General features: G+C 33.3%; 1 long non-coding RNA gene across 1 annotated transcript in view; it reads right to left on the bottom strand.

The window, feature by feature from the left end:
• Positions 1–703: 703 nt before the first annotated feature.
• LOC129144710 (uncharacterized) overlaps positions 704–18,250 on the bottom strand; it is a 161,346-nt gene continuing 143,799 nt past the window's right edge. Inside the window, exon 4 of the long non-coding RNA XR_008549162.1 lies at positions 704–726. This is a non-coding gene — a long non-coding RNA (uncharacterized LOC129144710). The remainder of the gene's footprint in view (positions 727–18,250) is intronic.

Here is an 18,250-nt window from a genome sequence, read left to right as displayed (position 1 = left end):
AACATGATGTTAGCTCTGGGTTTATCATATGTGGCCTTTATTATGTTGAGGTATATTTCTTCTACTCCCAGTTTTTAGAGGGATTTTAACAGAAATTGATGCTGAATCTTATGAGATGCTTTCTTTGCATCTGTTTATATGATTACATAACTTTTACCTTTCCTTTTGTTGATGTAGTGAATAACATTAATCAATTTTTGAACATTGAACCATCCTTGTATTCCTGTTCATTTTCAGCATTATATTCAAGTATTGAAAGTCTTGCTAGCAAAATTATATGAGAAATATGTAAAAAGAATCCAAACAGGGGAAGGAGAAATAAAACTATCACTATTAGTTGATGGCATGATAGTATACACAGAAAACCCTAAAGACTCAATTAAAAAAATAACTGAAATGAAACAATAAATCAGTACAATAATGTGGCAGGATACAACAGTTTGTAAAATAATTTATATGAAAACAATGGTGTATGAGAAAAATAAATCTAGAAATCAATCCCATTACAATTAGATTAAAATGAATTAAATATCTAGGAGTAAAAGTAATAAAGGAGGTGAAGGACCTGTATAATAAAAACTATAAGACATTGTCAAAAGAAAGAAGATCCAAAAAAATAAAAGCTATTCCCTGCTTATGGAGTAAAAGAATTAACTTGTTAAAATAGTCAACTTACCCAAAGCAATACAGATTCAATGCAATCCACAACAAAGTTTCAATGACATCCTTAAAGAAAACCAGAACAAATATTATTGAAATTCTTATGGAACCACAAAAACCCCAAATAACCAAAGTGATCCAGACAAAAAAAGAAGAGTGGTATCATACTCCAAGACTTAAACTATATTGCAGAGATAATAATCAGACAGTATGATACTGGAATTAAAAAAAAAATGGAATATAATCGCGAGTCCAAAAATACATCCACACTTTTATAGACTATCTATGGCAGAGAAGCCAAGTATATACATGGAGAAGGAAAATGTCTTCAACAAATGGTGTTGGGAAAACTGCGGTGCCTAGTATCCAGTGATGCTTATAATCAGGTTTATTACTTAATATATGAACAAATAAATATATGCTGAAAACACAATCTATCTATCCAACTAAGGCTTCATCCCTAAATAGCAGTCTCCAGTTTCTAAATGCTGATTTGAGATTGCTGTTTTAATTTCTTTTTTTTTTTAAAGATTTATTTATTTAATTAAACAAGAACTAAGGTACAGGTCAGAAGCGCCGGAGGGTGAGAGAATTCACCGCAGACAGACCGGGGAGCAGAACAGGCAGATGGACTGAAGACACTGTTGAGGGGAGAAGAGGGCAAGGCAGGAGAGGTCTGTCCCACCATGTGGGTTTCTCCCTGGCTAGTGGGGAATCAAACCGGCTTTGCAGAGGCTGCAGACAGCTTTGGAGCACGGTGCTCAACCGCTGCGCCACCAGGGAGGCCCGCTGTTTTAATTTCTAATGATTATACCAAACACAAGTAGGCTAGAACATAATTCTTATTTTACCATCTCAAATAACAGTATTGTAATTTACTCAGTTGTTCAATTTACAATAAAAAAATAATCACTGTTTAGTTTATTTTCTTCTTATACTTTCTACATGTAACTTATAGTACAATTCACCAGCAAATACCATTGGTTTTATCATTAAAAGATATCTTGAATCTGGACACTTATCTCCACCCTCATCAAATCTCTTTAGAATTGAAGCAATTCTCTTCATCAACATGGAAAACCACAATCTCATTTAAACCAACACTGTCTCTTGCTTGATATCCGCAGGCACACCTCTTTATTGATTTGATTATACTCTCACCCCATCCTTCTGAGGTCTAGTCTTTAGAGAGACATAGCAATCTTGAAAAACTATACTAAAATAGTAAAATTTAATAATAAAATTTTACATGTTCCCCCGAAAGGAAGGTGAGTCACAAGCTTGACCAGCTGCACTGCTTCTATTCAACATGCCTATTGAGTCATTATTAATCCAATAAAACCAGAGAGGGAGACATGTATAAATAATGGCAAGGAAGATAGGAGAGATACTTATCTTCAAATATGATTTTCTACAAAGAAAATCACATACGATTAGTGGGAAAAAGAGCATTATTCATGTAAATACTCATGGCAAAAATTGTTAGTTATCTCCTACTCACTGTTCTCTACCTTTTACATAATCAAAAATACTGGTTTGGGTCCATGATGAACCCTGTAAAGATAAGATTTTCCAATATGTCTTATAGCTAGGATGGCTACGTGGCCAAGTTTGTTCTAGTGAAAAAAAAGATACAAAGAAAAGGGGTATGTGCAATTTCTGGGTTCTGTTTTATTGAGAAGAAAACATCCTTCTCTTTGTCCTTTCTCTTTCCTAGTTGGAATGCATATATGATGGCAGAGACTGAAGTACTTATCTTGGTATAAGATGCAAGCTGAGGATGTCTGAAAAATCATACAGGAAATTCGTGGACCTCTGAACTCTTAGAGTAAAGCTACTCTCCCAACTCATATATTGATTAATACCTTGTAGTTTTGATATATCTATGCTTGCAGGCAGTTTTATATACTACAATAATATATCAGTAAAAAATTTGGGCAAATGTTAGCATTATTTTATAATTGCTTTAACATAATTCCTTTTTTATATAAATAAAATCCTTAAGGTAAAATTGATGCCTCCCATATATTCCTGACCATCTCATTCCCTTCCTCTTAGGTTACCATTATCATGTACTGTGTCTGTATCAGGGACATAATTTATATTTTTATTAAATACTAAAATATCCACAAACTACATAAAATATGCGGTGTTTGTTTTTAAGTTTCTTTAATGTTTCATATAAATATGCAATATTCTATAACTTAATTTCACTTAATAGTGTTTTCAAAATCCTAATCATATTATTATATAGTAATCATATTCATAGATAATAATGTTTTATAGTATATTACTGATTGTACTACCACAATTTCTTTATTGAGACCATGCATTTTTGTGTTATTTTGTTCAATGGCACATGGAAAATAGTAGGCATTTAATAAAAATTTTTTTGGTAGGTGGAATAATTCACCCCTGATTATGGGCATTTGATTTACTCCCAAGTTTTTGTCATTACAAATAAGTCATCTGTGAATGCATTGGAGCATGACTCTGTACTCAAAATAACTGTGAGACTTCTTTAGGAACTACATTCTGAAAGACAACTCATCATTTGAAGGGGATGAGAAGCCTCACCTTTTCTTTTTTAATGAAAAGCTTTATTCATTTAATTTGTCAAGAAAAACAACCACCAAAACAAAACATCCACCACCATCCACTACATTCTTTTTACCCTTACGCCACCTACCCATCCTCTTCATCTTTGGCAACCTCCGTCTTGTCAAATTAGTCTCCAAATTTTATGGGAAGTCCCTGTTACCATATCTTCAATAACACTTGATATTGACCAACTTGTTTCAGCTCTAATGGAATAAATCTGTATCTTTTGACTGTGTTTGATTGAATTTCCTTACTTATTTATGAAATTGAGTTCTACCTATCTTCAGATTCACTTACAACCAAGTGAAAAAATTAGATAAAATTAAGATCATGCATCTTTTTCTAAATATATTGGGCATTTAAATGTAGTTTGTGAGTCATGCATATATCTTTGCCCAGCTTTTATCAGACTCCTTTTCTTATTCTTATTGACATGTAATATCATATTAATTGAATATTAATCCTTTCCTGCTATTGAGAAAATTTTTTTCCTTTGCTTAAGCATGTTTTCTCTCTTAGAAGCTCAAAATTTTGAGTCTCATTTTTAAGTCCTTATCATAATGATTTATTAATTAGTTTTTAGTTAAGAAACTCCTTGCAAATGCATATATTCTAGATGTATACATTTGAGATTGATCTTAGGGTGAATATGCAAAGGGTAAAGACGTATTTCTGAATAAATGGCCCTTTCCTTATATGTAAATGTTAAATGAACTGGTAGGGTGGACAGTGTTGGTACCATGAACAGAGCTCTCAGGCTCCTATTTACTAATCCTGTGTTTGTTCTTTGTTCCTAACATCCCACATATGCAACGCTCTCTGGAAAACTCTGCACAGGATTACTTGGTGTGCTTCAGCTTTGATTGTACACACAGTCAATAGCGTATGAGACATTACCCACCATTTCCTTGTCTCTACTGTTTTCCCCAATTGCCTTCAAGTTTCTTTCAGAAACACTTCATCAATGAGTATATGAGCTGAATTACGTTCCTCCAACATTTATATATTGAAGTCCTACCCGCAGAGTTTCAGGGGGCAACTGCTTTTGGAAATACGGTCTTCAAGGAAGTAATTAGGGTAAAATGAGGTCATGGGGGAAGCCTAATCCAAAATGACTGATATCCTTATAAAAAGAGGAAATTAGGATACAAGAATACACAGAGAGAAGACCAGGTGAAGACACAGGGAGAAGGCAGCCATCCACCTGCTAAGGAGAGAAGCCTCGAAAGAAACCAACCCTGCCAATCTCCTGATCTGTGACTTTTAGCCTCTAGAATTATGAGGAAATAAATTTTTTGTGTTTAAAACACTAAGGGCATGGTTACTTGTTATGGCAGCCCAAGCAAACTAATACAATAAATAACCTGCAATGAGCCCTCATCTAATGTTCTTCTGCACGTGACTTTATGCTTTTAAAAGTACTGTGCTATTATTAAAAAAAAGACTCAAAACTTGTTTATGTGTATGTTTTGATTTACAGACTACCTTCTTAGAAAAATATGTTTGATTTACAGACTATCTTACAGACTACCTTCTTAGTATAAAATGTGACTAAGTATGATTCTTAATGTTTATTATCTTTTCCCTAAAATGAAGAAATTTAGGTATTTTAAAATGTTGTGATGCTTATAATATTTATCGTGGAAATTCAGATTTGTAACTTTATCAGCACATGATTGTGATGTTTCCATCACAATTTTATATGTCTCTACTCAGGATACATTAATCATTTAATTCAAAATATACAAAACTGACTTAAGAATGTTGCTATAAAATAGCTAACCGTCTCTTGTAAAAAGCAATGGTAGTTTTAAAAGCAATGTAATATACAAAGTGTGTAATCATGGGATTTTTATGCAAATATCCCAGACCCAAATAGACTTTTCAAAGTTCCTAATTTTAAATCAAAGGTATAGCGATACTACAGAACCGTTTTTTTCCTCAGTGTCACAGTTGAGGCAGTGGTTCTCATAATCCACCATTTTGCTTCATTCAGGGGCACAAGAATTGAGCAATGAGTAAAGATAACCATGGGACAAGATGCTATTCATGTCTATAGTGTAATCTATCTCCTGCTGCTTTTGCTTATTACTGCCCTGGCTTCATTTTACTTCCCTTTGGAATGTGCATGCAGCTTGGCCAGGGTAGTAGAATTATTACTAAAATCAGTCCCAATGCTGCTTGACCAATGAATAAGACCTTGATGATTCCTTGATCCCTGTTTGGATTTATACATTTTATCAATTGTTAATGTGGCCTCTGCCTGACATTTCCCACCCTCCACCATTATATCTCCTTAGAAAAACGAAATGCAAGTACTTCAAGTACTAGAATGGAATGGAAATGCTGTCATTCTTTCCGTCCTTATATGTTATTTTTCCTTTCTCAAATCCACCAAATAGAAACTATTATTTATAATCAATTATTGGAATATTATACCATTTTGACTGAATACATTGAATTTGTCGGCTTGATTGATTTGTTTCAGCTTCCACCTGAGCTAATTTTTTCATATAATAAAATTTCTAGGGATGTAGAAATTGACAAGGTGTTTATGTCTATTCCATGTGGTAGAAACTTGGAAGACATGGAATTTGGAGACAGAATCTAGGTTTGTATTTCTTTTCCATTAATTGTTAGCTATTTGATTTTGTTCAAAAAACTAAGTATCTTTTCAAAGTATTTAATATTTCCTCAATTTCCTCACTTGGTAAACTGGGAATGATAGTAATCATTTTAAAAGTGAAAAATGTCTTGATAAAAAATTTGAGAATTAAATGAGAAAATAGCAAGTGTGTAGTGCATAGTGAATGCTCAATTTATATTAACTTATGTTCTTGTCCTAAAGATTTTAAGAATTTAATATATTAAAATTTTATAGAAACTACTATATGTTAAGATTGTGCTTTGGTGCTGGAAATATTCAGATGAACAATTCATAGAACATTTCTTGGAAAATAATTTTTCTAAATGAGGAGTCAGACAATACAGAAGAATTACAGTACATCATGGTAACTATGAGAGGTTTATGAAAAAACATAAAGGGCACCCTTTCCATACTATTCCTACATTACACATCTGATACTCCCTACTCAGCTCTCCACTTATTTCTTTTCACAAATCATTATTAACATGTCAAATATATATTCTTCACCTGCTACTGCCTGTATATTCCTGCTAAAATATAAACACATGAAGGAAAGGGATTTCTGTCATTTAGTTTATTGCTGCATTAAAGACTAAAATATTGCTTGACCCATGCAACTTCTCAATAAATAAATATTTGTTGAGAGAATGACTTATCAATGCTCCCAAATTTCATACCATTCTCAGTAAATGGCTAAAAGTTTTCTCCCTTGGGTTCTTCTACTATCTTGTAGGAGAGGATTTGAAATATAATTTCTCAATTTAAAACACTACCATAAGAGTTACAGATAAAGAAATATAGTGCAGGTATATTGTTTTCTTAGAGGTCACAAATCTGAAAAGAAAGAAATAAAAAACACAAGGTAGTTCTAATAAGATGAAATTCAGATGAAATGAGTACATTCTTTACTACGGTCAGCTAGAAAAATATACCGCTAAGACTTTGCTTCATAGCAATTAATGGGTAACAAGAAGTAGGATGTTTAGCTTATTGTAAAGATATAACGAGCCATAGAGCTTGCCAAAATAAGTTGAGATAAGAATATGCCTTTAGCCTGTTTAGAAAATAACTAAAACTTAGCATTTGTACTCGAGAATGTACTGGTTGGGCAAAATTTGTGTTATCAGGGTGATTTCAGGTGTTAAATGTTGACAGTAGCTCTGAATGGTTTGAAGACCAGGTCATATAAATAGGGAGAAAATTAAGATTACTCTCTCTGAAGAAGAAAAGATTCAGGGTAGAATATGATTGCTTCTTTCAAATATTTGAAGAACCATTTTGCATGATCGCATTTTTTCCTAATAATAATTAAGTGGCATGTATAATGGAAAGAACACAGGTATTGCAGTCAAATGGAAGTGATTCCAATTCTAGCCCAGATATGGGTCACTGTATCCTCAGTTTCCCAATATAAAAGAAAATAGTAAACTTACCCATATGGTTGTGGTGATGATTAAAAATAATAGCAGCAAATCTGGCACATACCAGTTTTTTGCAAATGATAACTACTCTACATGGTTTCCAGTGGAGGAATCATGGAGTTAGAACTAAAAGCATTAGAGCTAAACTCAAAATAAAGCTCTTCAGGGCCTCCCTGGTGCTGCAAAGGGTTAAGCACAGCACTAGGAAGCTATTTGCAGCCAATGCAGCACACGTTCGATCCCCAGCTCAGGAGCTACCTATATGGCACAGCAGACCTCTCCTGTCTCTCCTGCTGCTTCCCTCAGCAGTATATTTCAGTAGATCTGCCTGTTCTGCTCCCTCCTTTGTCTCTGGTGAATCCTCTTACCCCCTGCACCTCTGGCCTGTATCCCAGTTCTTGCATGCATAAATAATAAATCTTTTAAAAAAAATATAGCTCTTCAAATATGGAATAAACTTCCTCCTCAGCTGAATTCATTATTACTGGGAGAACTTAACTTCAATGACTAAATGCTCCTCATCATCGATTTCACGATTTTAATTCATACTGTAGTATAGGCACTACATGATTTGAATACCTACTACAGTCTATTACTACAGTGGAGACTGTTCTACGGAAATGTAATACAAAATAAACCCAAATAATGATGTAGAATGTTTTCAAATAAATATTATTATGACTACATATATTACAGAATACAGAGTAAGAGTCGACTTTTATGTATTATAACTTCATGAATTGTAAAAGTCTTGAAAGACAGGACAGGTTCTGAATCCCAGTTGTGCCATTTAGAAGTATTGAACTCTTAGGTAAATTCTAAATCTCCTTTACCTTTAGTAAAATGGAGGTGATTCATTTCACAGTCACCGGGAGTGATTGGCTTGTACTTTGTACATAATCTAGTACATCATGGTTATTCAGTAAAGGATTATAACTCCTTTGCTACTCCTCTAATAATAATTGGGATCATTTCTCTCTCTCTTTTTTTTTTTTTTTTTTTTTTTTTGATTGGGGACCAGAATGAAGTACTGATTTTGGAGCAAAATGAGATTTGAAAAAAATCCCTAGTTGTTTGAAACTAAGAGCAATCAATTTATAGGTGAGCTATAAAAACCAATGGAACAAAGAATCAAGGAAAACAATTTGATGCTAGCCTACTTAGTCTACATTTTGAGCAAGTCTTTGACTCTTACTTCTCCATAAAGACAAATTACAAAGTTATTCTTAACTAAATAAAAGGGAAAAAAACAAGATAAACAAATGAACAATGTATTGTTGCTCATACTGATGGATTTTACATTTCATTTCAAAATGGCCAAGTGTACTATTTGCAGAAATTAACAAGAAGAAATGACAATAAATAGAAACTACCTAGTTATCTGTAAAAGACTGAATTTCTTCCAAACAATAATGAATTATAGTGATCAAGGCTCTTGCTTATAGGAAAAATTGTACTAGCACATTAAAATTTTAAGTGAATCATTTCTCATAGTATGATTATACTATGAAATATCTGTTTGCTTCAATATTTCTAGTCCTGTACAAATATGTGTCCCCTGATTATATTTTGGATGGATAAATTTAATGGAATAGGGTACCTAAGAGTTTGCCCTCAGAGACACTGGCAACCTTTCCCACTCTTTCCCTCATCTGTACCCTAACTGGGCACTAAATCTAACTGCCTCATACCTCATAGACATTTTATGTTAAATTTATTTTTTCTTGATTCAGCTTTTTTTTAGAAACAAAAGTCTCAACAGTGTTCTTACATCCACAGTGTCAAGGAAATAATAGCCACTGAAGCAGTATTCTATGAATGAGGGAGCAGGGAATATGATAATTGATTGGAAAAACAGTTAATGCCAAAAACAGGATTTGGGTGTTATTCTAACTCTGATTGTAAGATATCTCAGCTGTTTCAGCATGGACACAATTTGGCCCTCTTCCCTACATTTCTATTTTTCTCTAGAAACATACTTATACAGAAGAGTTATATCCAAAGTATTCGACAACTGCTGGGGATTAAGCCTTGGTCAGTCAAACTAGGGGTCATCTGTATTCTAGCTAGCCTTTTACAATGCCAACGATTATTTTGTAGATGTAGAATAGTAGGTTGGACTGGAGGGACTGAAGGGTGGAGCCAGCTGGAAAACAAAGGCTGGGGAGGTGATTCTTCAAGGCATGGAATAATGGCTATTTAGACAATGAAAATATTTCACAATCTTAACAAATAATATGGCTGTGCAAAATATACTGGCTGAGGGCCTCCCTGGTGGCGCAGACGGTTGAGCGCCACACTGTGAAGCTGTCCACAGCCTCTGCCCTGCGGGTTTGATCCCAGCCAGCCGGTGAGAATCCCACATGGGGCAGCAGACCTCTCCTGTCTTGCCCGCTGCTCCCCTCAGCAGTGTATTTTGTCAGTCTGCCTGTTCTGTTCCCTTCTCTGTCTCTGGTGAATCCTCTCACCCTCCGGCGCATCTGGCCTATATTCCGGTTCTTGTATAAATAAATAAATCTTAAAAAAAAAAAAGAATATACTGGCTGAATATCAGCTCTGCTTAGTAACATGTATTAATAAAGGAATTGGCACAATGTCAACTAGTTCTACAAATTGGAATCCTGCCAATTATTTTAGACTACCACAACGCTTAACAATCTCTGCTAACATCCCTTTTCTTGAAAAATGCAGACTGGAAAATGAATGGGGAATTTTAGTATCTGCAGAAATGTGAATGGTATAACTCACTATTTTACAGAAGCCTGATTTATGGGAGAGGAATGGGAAATTATGTGTGAGATCTAAAATTGCAATCTCGTGGGATCTTTTCTACTTTTCAAAAGAGAGGCAGGTCAGGTCAGAATTTTATTATTTTTGGCTAAAGGCCAATGAAAATCTTACAATGTGATCTCAACATGTTATAAAGAAATCAAATCAGAACAAACTTAGAATAAGACTCTGAGCACAAAAGTTGGTCATAGTTGAGAATTAATTTCATAATAAGAGATAACGGCTTCATACTTCACTGTTTTCTTTTAACTTGAAGTATCTTAAATTTTTACTTAATGCTTCAAATAGCACACATGAAGAGATACTACAAACTGTAACCATATCAGACCACAAAGAATTCCTTCTACCCTGTTTTTTAATCAAAATTTCACCCAAGAAACTTCTTACAGGATTATAGATTCATGAAGTATAATCCAGGGCTATATCAAGGGAACCTCAACTCAGGGATCCAGTGTTACTAGTTTCCATGGGTCCTGTGCTCTTGCCTTTAATGATAGCACTTGCCATCATGAGATTGTATAACTGAATAAACTTAAAGCTGACCTCATAGAATTATCAATTTCAAATTGCTTTAAATAATTTAAAACAGGTGAAATTGGAGTGTTCTGTCTCTTATACTATTTTTTCTTATAATTTTAATGACATCAATTAATTAATGGTAAATTAACTGGTAAATCCTTCACAGTGCATAACCAAAATAGTGTTTCTTAATTTAAATCACATTATATAATTCATAATCAAAATGTATTTATATAATATATAATTTACATTTTAACAATTCCTCCACAATTTGGTAAAAAAAATAAGCAAACACATACAAAGTTCTGAAATGAGACTAAGAAATTTGTTTGAATGTGAGCATTGTAAAAGAGATAAGAACATATATAAACAGCTATGAGAACATTTTTAAAACTATCTGATAAAATAAATTCCTATTAGAAATGGCAAATCATGGGATCTCAGTTTATTTCTTACTATGGTTATAGGGTGTTTGATTATAATATTCTCATCATTTATTTCTTGAATTTTCACAATTTCTTCATGGATTCCTAAACAAGCAAGTTTCAACCAAATTTTCCATAACATTACATCAGGAACTGCTAGTTCCTGAAATAGTTTTATGATATTTCAAATAGACATTCTTTATAAATAGAAATTTTTTTTTTAAAAAAAGAGCTAATAAAGAATGGAAAGAATGTTTATTTCTCTGATTTGTATTAGCAAGCTAAAAACTCATTATTTTATCTGTAATAATGACAGAACAGTGAATATTTAAATCAGGGAAGAAAATAGAAAATGGCACAGAAATATAGCCTTTCTAGCTAGGAACTGAGTTCAATGCACTCCCCCAGAGGGTACCATGTTGATTTGTGAGGTAAGTGGTGAACAAGGAAGTTTTTCTCCTGTAGTTTTCAGTCCTGCTCTATTGAATGACTGCAACCACGAAACAACTGCTTGGAATTTCCGTTATGGGAGAGAAAGTAATGTACAGGTCTTATTATCAACTTATATTTAGTGAAAGTAGTCTCATATCAATAATATATTTTAGCTTCAATTCCATAAACTCCTGGCTTACTTCTTTTATGTTCTGGATTATGGGGCCCACATTCCTTAGCTTTGCATTGAGATTTTGGTTATCATACCAACCCTAATCTTTCTAAAATTTATTTACCATTAATACATTTTCTGAATTCATTACTTTGCTGGTACTGATCTACTTATACTATTACTTTCGATTATAACAAGACACATCTCTACTAGTTATTGCTAAAAATAACCTCAGGGAAAAATGGATCAGGATCTGAATTATTAATTAAATCCCATATTTTATTCAATATGTCTATTCCAATACTTACAATGCTATGTTTTTACATCAAGAGCTTTCCTTCCTTCAGTGAAAACCACATGAGAGGTGATCTATTTGTATATTTTGCGTTACTGCCCCTTCTAGCAAAATGTAAGGAGCTAGAAAGTGCCTGATGAAGTCTGGTATACTTTATCTGTGTCTGCATCCCTTTCCAAACTATTAAAGTAACAGTGAGAAAGGGAAGGGATGATGAAAATTGAATGTTTCTGGTTTGTAAATATTAAGGGTAGCTTCTACATTTGCAATGAAAAATATAACCAGTAATAAGAACAAAGGACAAATTAGCTAGTTGGTAGTTATAATGCTGATTTCCATTATTTCTGGCTCTGTGCCTTCCAGGAATGTGATAGGATAGCATTTGCTGGCCATTCCATAGTTGGGAAAGATGGTACCTCTGGCTTGTGAGTTGTAAGTGAAGGTATTACCTCCTGAGAAGATTTATTTGTTAGGCAAGATTACAACTTTTCTTTTCTGTGGTTTAGCAACAAGCACTATATGAGATGCTGACCGCTCTATCTCATGAAGGGTAGAACTTCCTTGCAAACCCTGAATGAGAGAGTAGCATTAGCAAATGTCTGTTATTTTAAGACCCTGAAATTTGAGGATGTCGTTACCCCTGGATAATTTATCCTACTGCATGCAAAACTTTACCTCTATTTCAGATCTCATTTAGTTAGTTTGGTGCACACATTTCCACATTTTGTATACACTCATATAAAAAAGAAATGCAAACACATCAATGTAAATATAGGGCACCTTTACAATCAAATGGCATTTTACCATTCTCACTGATTTGCAGATGTTTACAAAAATAGGGTGACATTATATACATTATATTTTAATTCTACATAAAACATTTATATAAAATAATTGATACACACATATTTTATAATATTGAGAAGTGCTGCTTTTATAATTAAGATAGAACTTTTCTTATATTAAAAAAAAGGAAATTTGCAGGAAAAATTGTACCTTTGCAAAACTTGCTGATAATTTCGGAAAGTAATTCCATTCATCATTAACTTTAACATGTAAAGCATTTATATTTTTTTCTCACTGTACATATTCTTTTCTATTTTGAATTCTTTTTACTTTGAAATATATGAAAGATATACATAGGGAAATGTAATTATCAAGAAAACCTTTATAAAAGTTTTTAGAATTGTATCTAGTAAACAAAATATTTTACAATAAAATAGTACTCAACTTTTTATCTCTGAGACTATTTTAACCTATTTAAATTTCATGTAAATAAATTCCTTGTAGTTTCATAAATACTTTCTTGTATTTTTATAAGTTTGATAATACCTTATGTGAAATATTATCAAATTATCATTTGATCAGGCAAACACTGATGGGAACTCAGTAAGCTTCTATATACAATATCATTGGTGGACAGATGGTGGCTTGAAAAAGTCTATGTCTATAAAAAAATGCAAGGTATTTTTAAGAACACAAGATCTATGTTTGAAATAATTTAAGAACAGGAGATTAAATAATTAAGTGTTAATCATTGCTACTCATGATATTTTAGAATAAAATTCCTTTACTTTTAGATGTAACTTGATTTTCGAAGAGGGAAATGCAAAATTGAGGTAGCTTTAATGGAAAAAAAAAAGTATTTTAAGATGATTTCTATAAATGTGTGGTATTTTGGGTACATATTACATAATGGCATAAGAAAATCAAATCTGTAATAATCACCATTCCCTTGTGATTTAGGCAATGCAAAACATAACTGAAAAGTTTAAGTAGAAAATTTAACATTTCTTAAAATCTAATAATTAAAATTATTTGAAATGTAATTTTACTTTTAGCTGCTAACAGAGTGCTAATTAATACTGAGATACAGCTATGCATATAATTTATTTTTACATTATTCAAACAGTAATACAACCCCAATTATCAGGCCTTTTTTTGGCTGTTTACTTTATAGCATTATGTGTTTGTTGTCTATAAGAAACACAAAGACATAGAGGCACCCTCGGGCAAAAGAACTTTTATTTTCTTACATGTTAATCTTTTCTTTTTTTTTTTTAAAGATTTATTTATTTATTCATACAAGCACTGGGTACAGTCAGAAGCGCGGGAAGGTGAGAGAATTCACCAGAGCCAGAGCGGGGAGCAGAGCAGGCAGAGGGACTGAAATACACTGCTGAGGGGAGCAGCGAGCGGCAGGAGAGGTCTGCGCGCCATGGAGCAGCCGGGGATCGAACCGGCGCTGCTGAGGCTTCGCGCAGCTTCGCAGCCCAGCGCTCAACTGCTGCGCCACCAGGGGAGGCCCACATGTTAATCTTTTCAATAGTGATTTACAGGACAAAAAGATTTTATAAGAATATGGCCCTCCACCACAATAAATTATTTTTAAATTAGTAGGAAACATATAGAATAAGGGTAGAAATTTGGTTGACTCTTTCAGAAAGTTAATTTCATTGATAAAGGGCATTGTCTAATTTAATATGACACATGAACCCTAGGAGGGGCACATATTTAGATTTTTATGTTTGGTCAATGAAAGCACAATTTCTTTGTTAGAATGACATGCGTTCATCCAAGCCACTGAGGGGCCTAAGCCCCATTTCTTTAAAGAGAATCAAAAATATAAAAATAAAGATCTTAAAGTAGGATGCTTTTACTATTTTTATATATAAAATATTCTTGCAGAAAACTACCAACAAAGAACCAGCTTTAATAGTATATACCAAAGTATTTGACCACTTATTTTCCAAAAATGTTTTCCTTAGCAGTAAATTTCATTGCTTACTTCCAATGAGGTGAAAGAAATAAACCTCTAACTCCCAGGGGTTTGTTTAAAATAATCAACTGAATGCCAAAACTGATGTCTCAGAAAGGAAAGTTTTCGTGCAGGCACTAGTGGAAAGAAAAGTAGTTAGCAGGTAAGACATTTAGGACAGGAGACAAATGATTTGCCATCAGGGTGATTAACTTTCCTCATAATGTTCCTTATCTATTTCTCTTGTGAGCTGAGTAAACTTACAAGAGTATCACCTTGTTGAGAACAAGTGAGAGTCTTTTCGAAGAAATTTGAGTTATAGTTGAATAGCCGGGCAAAAGATCATGTGAGCTACCATTTTTAACATAACTACATACAACACAAATGTACATAGATATAATAAACATAAATGTGATTAATGTATAATATGAGCTCCAAATTGTTTCTCTTGCTTATTTGGTCATTTAATTCTTAGTGGGAAAAATTTCTTTTTCGTGGTCTGTTTTTATACACCTACTGTATGTCAGCAAGTACTGTTAGTTTACATGATCTTATATAGTCCCCTCCTCCATCTTCATGATTTATTCTTCTTAATTTACACATGGTGAACTTGAGGCCCAGACAGGTTAAATATACTGTCCAAGGTCATGAAGCTAGTAAATAGTAGAGTCAGGATAGACCGTTGGTTTAAACATCTCTATTTGTTCCACTGTCTCACACTGAAATGAATTCAATATCAAAATAAACATGGAAAATAGAAAAGAATTATTTTTATTATATTAGCTGACACTTATTGTGTATTATGTGTCATAGACTTAGCAAAAATATTTTTCTAATATATTATTTACTTATCCCAACACCTCAATATTATTTCCACTATTTTAAAATGGTAAAAAAATACAAACAAAAACTACTGAGGCACAGACAGGTTGGTTTACTTGCTCTAGTCTCACAAGATGAGAAAGTGTTGCAATTGTAATTAGACCAAGACAGACATAAACTAGGAGCCACAGGATATTTTAAGTGAAGTTAAGATTCTGGATATAAACACACAAGAAGGATTCGAACAATTGTTTAGGAAATTTTCATTTTTTTCATACCAATAAGTCTACCAGGTAGCTATCTCAATATTCCACTACACTTTCCTTGTTCAGATGGCAATAAAAACATAGTGTAACCACTACTAAAATTTTATTGTTCTTTTATGATCTAGAAAATTATGCAGAACTCTACTCAGAAAAAATGTTTACCCAAATGATGGTGTTCTGTTTTGCTTAAGGGCTACTATAAAGCTTTTATTTTATTTATTTATTTAGTTAGTTAGCTAGTTATTTGCCTTTTCATTATTTATTTATTTATTTATATTAAGATAACATTTTATATGATTACAGATGCAGGATTTCCCCCTTCAGATCTTTTTATCACACCATCATCAAGATGCCCATTGTCCTCCACTGTAGTCCACAGTGCTCCTTCCACTCTTTGCTCTCTCCCCTCTTCCCCTCTAGTAACCTCAATTCTACATTCTGAACTAGGGTTTGTTATTGGTTTAAATTTATCAGACCCTTTGCTTTATTTCTCTATATTCCACATGTAAGTGACACAATCCAGTATTTGTCCTCCTAAGTCATTTTACTTAGTGTAATCCCCTCCCCTTCAGTTTAATTTTCAGTTTAATTTTATAGACGTGACCTGAACTCATGGAAAAAGGAGAGGCGAGGGAAAGATACCAAAAAAGATTTTTAAGAGAGATTCTTATTCACTTATTGTACACTTATTCTTAAGTGTACAATTCTTAGATATAAGGGGAAGTGGAGAGCTAAAAATAATTAAAAAGAAGTACATGTAGCGAAACTTCCTGCAGCAGGTGCTGTAGACAGCAACGCATGGAGTGTTTTTTTTTTTTTTTAAGATTTATTTATTTATGCATAAAAGAGCTGGGGTACAGGCCAGAGGTGTGGGGGTGAGAAGATTCACCAGAGACAGAGTGGGGAACAGAACAGGCAGATTGACTGAAGTACACTGCTGAGGGGAGTAGTGGGCCAGTCAGGAGAGGTCTGCTGCACCATGTGGGAAGCTCCCTGGCCAGGGAACAAACTCCTGTTGCAGTGGCTGCCCGATTGCTCATAGGTTGTGTCTTAACCCCTTGTGCCACCAGGGAGGCCAGAGAGAGTTCTTATGGTTGATTTTATGTGTCAATTTGGCTAAACTATGTTACCCAGTTATTTAACCAAACACTAATTTAGGTGCTGTTGTGAAGGCATTTTGTAGATGCGGTCAACATCTACAATCTGTTGACATTAAGTAAAGGAGATTATCGTTTACAATCTAGTGCACTACATGCAATCAGTTGTAGGTCTTAGGAGAAAAAAAAAATCTCATGTTCTCTGGAGAAAAAGAAACCCACTCTCAAGACTGAAGCCAAGTCCTGTTTGAGTTTCTAGACTGCCCTACATGTTTCCTGCTTGCCAACTCCAATAATGGGATGAACCAAATCTATCTTACCGGTTCTCTTTCTTTGGAGAATCCTGACTGATGCAAGTGTTCATTTCAATCATTCTAAATCATGTTGCCATTAATTCCCATGAATAACAGAGAATTTTGAGATTATGGTCAACTGCAGATAAGTCTTTCTCCCAGCATCTGTCATTATCTGTTAATCTCATCCAATGTTGGGATTCCAAAGACTCTGTTAAAAATGTAACTTATGTAATTTTCAGAATACCAACCCTATTTTCAAAAACAACACATTTTGATTTGACTATTGATCAACGGGGGTTCAGCTTCACAATCTATGCTATTAGGGGAAACAAATCAAAGATGTGTCTCTGGAATATTTTTCTGGAATACTGAAGAAGTTTATTAATACATTTTTCTTATAGTAAATGCTTTTTATACAAGTGGATCTAAATATAATGAAAAGGTTAAATTTGAAAAGTTATACCTTTATACTAATTTTTACTGTTTAGGATTGTCTTTTTTTAAGTAAAAGTGTTAACCGGTTTTTTGTTACTTGTTTATACAATAAGGTTTTACACAAATACCACTTTCATTGTTACTTTTCAAATTTCAAGAAGGCTAGGCTTATGAGCCTTATATTAAAATGTTTTATTCCAATGTTCTTATATAATGCTAATAATTTTTGTATAAAAGCTGTATACACCAGTATGATATTTTTATTGAAGTATGACAAAATATTTTCCATATATTTATTTTGCATATCAATTATTAGAGTAATAAAAATTACATGTAACCTAGATTCTCTCTCCATAGATAAAAACTAAGTGACCTATTTCTTCGGAAGACCCCATCAATACAGATAAATACTGCAAATAAAAATCAATGTGAACAAATTACCTCGTGCCCTGCACTGTGCAAGACATCTAGTTATAGAACAATATAATAATTCGTGACATTTTTTCCCTATATATCACGGTGGCTTTAATTGGAATTACATTTTTTTTAACTTGAAAAGGATCAAGCAACACAATGATAGCCATTCTCATTAGTTAAAAACTATTCAGCAGGAA

This window comes from Talpa occidentalis, unplaced genomic scaffold, assembly GCF_014898055.3.
Source record: "Talpa occidentalis isolate TD23 unplaced genomic scaffold, MPIMG_talOcc4v2.1 talOcc4.6, whole genome shotgun sequence".
NCBI lineage: Eukaryota > Metazoa > Chordata > Mammalia > Eulipotyphla > Talpidae > Talpa > Talpa occidentalis.
This window is presented reverse-complemented; position numbering and strand designations above follow the sequence as displayed.